This window comes from Eretmochelys imbricata, chromosome 14, assembly GCF_965152235.1.
Source record: "Eretmochelys imbricata isolate rEreImb1 chromosome 14, rEreImb1.hap1, whole genome shotgun sequence".
NCBI classification, from domain to species: domain Eukaryota; kingdom Metazoa; phylum Chordata; order Testudines; family Cheloniidae; genus Eretmochelys; species Eretmochelys imbricata.
Window position 1 is genome coordinate 41,541,470 of NC_135585.1, and position 5,827 is coordinate 41,547,296.

At 56.8% G+C, this 5,827-nt stretch overlaps 1 long non-coding RNA gene across 1 annotated transcript; it reads left to right on the forward strand.

The window, feature by feature from the left end:
• Positions 1 to 3,227: 3,227 nt before the first annotated feature.
• Positions 3,228 to 5,241, forward strand: LOC144274373 (uncharacterized). Its single transcript, XR_013347865.1, has 3 exons — positions 3,228 to 3,338; positions 3,989 to 4,136; positions 5,154 to 5,241. It is a non-coding gene; the product is annotated as an uncharacterized LOC144274373 (long non-coding RNA).
• Positions 5,242 to 5,827: the final 586 nt, after the last annotated feature.

The following is a 5,827-nucleotide window of genomic DNA, read 5'->3' on the forward strand; positions in this document are numbered from 1 at the left end:
GCTTCCGTTATGGAAACAGTGTGATATTGGAGAGTGGTGGGGATGGCCTATGGGAGGGGATGGCTGGAGTGGTCATACAGAAGGGGCAGCAGGGTCCAGTGATGAGAGCAAGGAACAGGTTATACTGCAGCCCTGCCACTGAGTGGTAACGTGATCCTGGCCAGGTCACTCTCCCACCTGGTACCTCACTTTCCCTGTCTTTGAAATGGGGATCATCCTGTCCCACATTAAGAAAGTGTTTGATCCTCTGCTCTTGCTTCCCAGATCCCTGCCCCCCTTGCCCCTCTCAGGCCTCTTCCCTGTTCCTCAAACTTCCATGCCCATGTTAGTGCCTGGGTCACCCTGCAACTGCAAGGTCTCATGTACAGTCTCCCACTAGCAAACTGAACCCCCCCCCAGCCCCGATCCAGAATAGGAATCGCAGTTCCTGTGTGCTGCCCTGAATGAAGTGTAGCCCATGGGCATGGGGAAGGCCAACACTCACATCCAGGTAGATTGTCAACCTACTCATCTGTCCCAGGAGCAGGAAGGCCTCTGGTTCTTGCTCTCTTGGTAGCTGGAGCTGCGGTGGGCCATTGGGCCACATGTGGTCAGGGCAGTCAGTGCAGAGCAGTGTTTAACCGGTTACCAATCCATGAGAGGACCTTATGATGTACCTGTATGGCACAATAATTCTTCATTGAATCAGTTGATTCAATTGCTTAGTCTTTGGGGTTCAGATCCCCTGTTCTCCCCCTGAGGTGACAGAACCCTGATTGTCACATCTGCCTTTCAGGCTCTGTCCCAGCCTCTCACACAGATATATCCTGCAGCCAGCCCAGCTCAGGGAGCAGTGGGGACAGGTCATCTCATCCTGCGAAACTAAGCAACATGTGTCCCGTTGAGGCTCAGATGGAAGATCCAATGCACCTCCTGGAGGTAAGAACTGTTCACTCGTCCTGCCATTTGGGGCTCTTGCAACAAACAGGGGCCTCCTGAAACATATCCTGGTTGGGAGCTTTCCCAGATCCCAGCCCTGGTAGAGAGACCTATTTCTCATCATGATATCCTCATTTTATTCTCAAAGGATGTGTCCAAGATCCTGGAGCCTGTTTCCTGCTGCAAGAGATTTGAGTGGGGAGAGACCACTCACTGTCACGACCCACGGGTCTTCAACCTGGGTCTGCAGGGTTCATGGGAGCAGCCACCCTCCAACCCTCCACCTGGAAGCCTGCTGAAAATTGCTTACCTAGGACCCATGAAGTTCAGCCCCAGTTTGAGGACCATGTGCTACCTGTTTCTGCTGCCACTCCCCTGGCTTGGTTTCCTGGCATCTGATTTGTGGTTGTGATCGCAAGTTTGCCTTTTGCTGCTGATCTTCCAGTATCCTGACCCAGCTGACTCTCAACTCCTGTCATGTGAGTGTGAACTCTGGCTCTGACCAGTAGACCTGGCTGCCCTTGACCCAGCCGTGACATTGACTTTTGTACAATTTCTCCAATGCCCTTTTCTGCTCTCCAGCAAGATACACCAGTCCCTTGGCTCCCAAAGTCCTAGTTGCCTGCTATTCAAGGGCTGAGGGGTGGTGCTTGTATTACCCCCACCCCCACCTCAGCTACTTTTCCGATGGGAATCTCCCTAGAGCAGAGGAGAAATCTGCCCTTCTCCTAGGATCAGTCCCAGCTGTAATTCCACCCACCCTGGCCGCAGCTCAACTACTTTGTTTACCTGGGGTCAGGGACCACTTTTGAAGCCCTTAGCATGGGGGTGGAGGTGGGAGCAGAGGCTGAAGCTCCAGCAGTTTCCACCAGAGAACACCACCCTCTCTTTCTATGGTCTGGCTAGGCTCACCATCCATCTTGGAGCTGAACACCAGATGGGAGCCGAGAGATTGTCCTTGGTGGGCCATGTTCTTGTGTGTGATGGAGCTGTGGGCCAGAGAGGGCCAGGAGAAGATGCACCACGCCTGGCCAGGACCGGGCTAAACAGCCTGTAATGCTAGGTGAGTCAAAGCACGGCCACAATAGAGACACCGTGGGCATCCATGGGGACTGAATCTGGGTCCTTCACTACCAAGAGCACAACTCATTCCAACTTGAGTCATGACCAAGGTGACCCCTGCCAGCCCCTCTGAGGTGGGTCAGTATTATCCCTGTTAGCTGGGGCATAGGGATAGAAAGCAACTGGCTACAAGGTCACACACAACGTCACTGACAGAGGCAGGAAGGAAGCGTGGTACTGATACCAGTCCAGCTCCAACCACTAGACTCCACCCACTTCCAAAGTCAGAGAACCCAGGAGCCCTGACTCTGACAGCTAGGCCTTAAATGACAAGACCAACCTCCCTCCCACTCAGGAAGCCATAGAAGGGACCATCTGCTGAGCTCCCCTGTGCAATGCCACTGCCAGAGACCATTGCAAGTGGGTGTCCAGTGACTGAGAAGGGAATTTCTTGAGAGCCTCCTAGAGACTCGCAGGTGTTTCACTGTGACCCTCTGGGAGCCGTGGAAAGAGTGCTGCATTGAAGAGACTCTCCTGCTCTAACAAAGGATTTCTGTTCTCTTAGACAGTCAGCCGGTGAGGCCAGTTTGTAGAATGTGGAAGAGCCCTTTGGCGATGTGTTGGAGGATTCACAATGTAGGTGGCAGCAGCTGCAGTGCCTGGGGTCCCCATGGGCCAAGCCTCCACTCCTGAAACTCCAGGCTAATCTCCCACTGCTCTCAGTGGGGCTTGGCTTTAGCTACTGGGCCTGCGTGCCTAGACAGAGGACTCAGGTACTTCCATCAGGCTGCTCAATGGCAGTTGCAGCCACCCAAAGAAGTGAAAAGAAAAGGAGGACTTGTGGCACCTTAGAAACTAACCAATTTATTTGAGCATGAGCTTTCATGAGCTACAGCTCACTTCATTGGATGCAAGCTGTAGCTCACAAAAGCTTGTGCTCAAATAAATTGGTTAGTCTCTAAGGTGCCACAAGTCCTCCTTTTCTTTTTGCGAATACAGACTAACACGGCTGTTACTCTCAAACCAAAGAAGTGAAGAAGAATGGAAGTGAAAGAGCAAAGCTGGACCATCTGCTGAGCTCCTTTCTGTCCCCGCATTGATCCTGGGGCTTCTAGGCAGGATCCCTACATAGCGCTGGGAGAAGCTGCCCCAGCCCAGGGCTCTGGGGCACGGGGGCAGCAGCGCGATGGGTTGATCGCTAGGACCCAGGAGCAGCTGGGAGCGATCGCGGGGCTCAGGCCAGGCCGCAGGAAGTGACTCGCAGCCGCTGCGGGGACTCCGGCTCCCAGGCTCCCGGCGAGATCCCCGCGCCCCGGCGGCTGGGGCTGGGAGCCTGCCCGGCCCCGCTGGGAGGGACGGTAAGAGAGACCCGCCCCCCCGTCACCCCCGGGCTGCTCCCCGCGGAGCGGGCTGCGATTCCCTGCCCCGGGCCCGGAAAGCTGCCGCAGCCCCCGGTGTGCGCGGGGGGGGGCTGGGACAGTGACGGGGGGGCAGACGGGGAGCTGAAGGGGGGCGGGGGTGTAGCTAAGGGGGGATTACAGTGGCAGCACACCAGCAATCTTCACCCTCTTCTGGAATTATACTGCTTCTTTTCAAATACCGGGGGGGACAGGGATGTGGGGGGGGGGCAGGAGGGGATGGGGGCGGGGGTGCGCTGAAGGGAGGATGGGTCCATGTCGGGCAATCAGGGGAAATTTATGGGGCGGATGGGAACAGGGCTGCAATAGAGGGAAACTGAGTGGGGGGCACTGCGAAGGAAAAGGGGGATGTGGGGAGGGGAGGGGGAGAGATACAAGGGCAACTCCCCCACCCCAATGGGGCAAGAGAGGGGGAGGGCCTGCCCCACCCAGCAGCCTGGGGTAAATCTTTTACCACAAATAGTCGATGCTTTGGGCTTAGGTGGAGGCTTCTGCCCGAGGGTTCAGAAGCTACTAACCAAATATCCAGACGCCCCCTGCACCCCCCACACACCCTGTGCTCCCAATTTATTTTATTTTATTATTTTCAGACACAGTCATGATTTGGGGGTCCGTCTCCTGAGTGCATGGATTAAATGAGGTTCGGGGCTGCCCGGGGCCCTGGTCTGATTTCCAGGCAGAATTCAGATCTCAGCCACACCGGAGTCAGACCGGAGTCACTGCTGGCTCTGGCAGGGGGTGAGTGCGGATGGGCCGATGGGATCAGCCTCTGCCTGCCTGTCCCTGGGGGCTGCAGGGGCAGGACAGGGAGGCTCAGTCATTAGCTGCTGCCACCAGAGGGCTCCGATTATTGATTGATCAGGGAGAGGAGGCAGCTGGTGTGTGTCTCTCTCTGCTCCTGGTATTAGAGCCCTTGAATTGAGGTCCCTGGGTCAGACACTGCTGCCTCCTCTGCCTGAGAGCCCAGAGTGTGAAACTGCTGCTCCCCAGCTGGTCTGTGCCAGGGAGAGGCCTTCCTTAACCCCCACTCCTCCCTCTGTGCCCCGCCTGGGTGGGCACTTTCTCCAGTGGCTGGAACCAGCCCCTGGGGCAGCCCCGGGCTCTGCCCACGCCAGCCCCTGAGCCGGAGCCTGCAGGTGATGGAGAGACCTGGGGGAAAGGTCTGGGGCCTGGGCAGGAAGGTGACTCTGCACAAAGAGCCCAGAGCTGCTGCCCTCAGTGACACAGACCTAGCTGTTGTAGTAGCAGATCTGTCTACTGGAGAGCAAACACCCATGAAAGTGGGGCAGAAACCAGTTCTCCCAGGCAGCGGGAAAGGGAGAGTGGAGAGACTGTAAGGGGCAGCAGGAGCAAGAAGAGAGGTTCCAAGCCTCATTCCCTGCATCACCCCTGGGCAGACTGACTTGGCTGGGAAGAAGAGTAGGAACTGACAGAGGAAAAGCCAGGTCCTCCCCCGGCCAAATCCTTGTGGCCAGTGTCGGGGGGGATCCCCCCAAATGGTTCCTTTGATTCTGCTCTTTTCCAGAATTTGTGTTAGAGACTCTGTCCGGGGGGGTTGGGTTAAAAGTGTCTCCGGAGGCTCAGTGCTGCGAGGAGGGGCTGGGGCTGTGTTGTAATAAAGTGACTGAGGTTTTTCCCAGTGTGGCAGAGCCCAGAGTGTCCGTCTGCAGGGAGGGAGCCTGGGGGGAGTTGGGGTGTGAAATGGACTCAAGCCCCTTCTGAAACTTCCCCCCATCACCCCTCTCACCCTGACAGGCTGAGGAATCACATCCACGTTTCGCTCCAAATCGTCCTGTCTTCCAGGGGACAGGGAAGGGAAATGGCTGTGATGGAGCCAGCTCAGGTAGGGGATTTTCAGGGAGCTGCAGGGGGGGTTGCTGTAGAGGGGGAGGGGCAGGAAACACGCAGGGGGAGACAGGGAGGGGACAGGGTGTGATAAACCTGCTGGGGCATGTTCAACTTGGAGCCTGATTTTCTGAACAGCCCATTGGCCGGGTGGGGGAAGGAGAAACATTCCCCCCATTTCTGAACCAGGAAACACCCTCCTGGGCAGGGCTGGGAAAACTGACCAGACTCCCAGTGCTGGAGCCTGACCCCACTGGCCAGAGGGTGCTGTGAAATACGAAGGGAAGCTGTTGGGATTCCTGTCCCTGTCCCCGGCTCAGAGCTCTGCTTCCCATATCAGCCTGTGGCTGGCAGACATGTGGGAAATGAGAAGACCCTGCCCTGCTCCATCTGCTGCGGGGGACAAGGAGCTCTCACCTTCTTCCCATGCCTTAACGCCTCCTGGCTGCTCTGAGCAGGGTGGGGGTGGGATTCTGCTACTCTGTCACCCCCAGAGCTTCTGTTTGTTTATCCTTCCTCCCCTGTCACTAGTGGGATTGTGGCTGGGGCAGCAGGCGCTGAATGGGGGCGACTTGTTGTTTCAG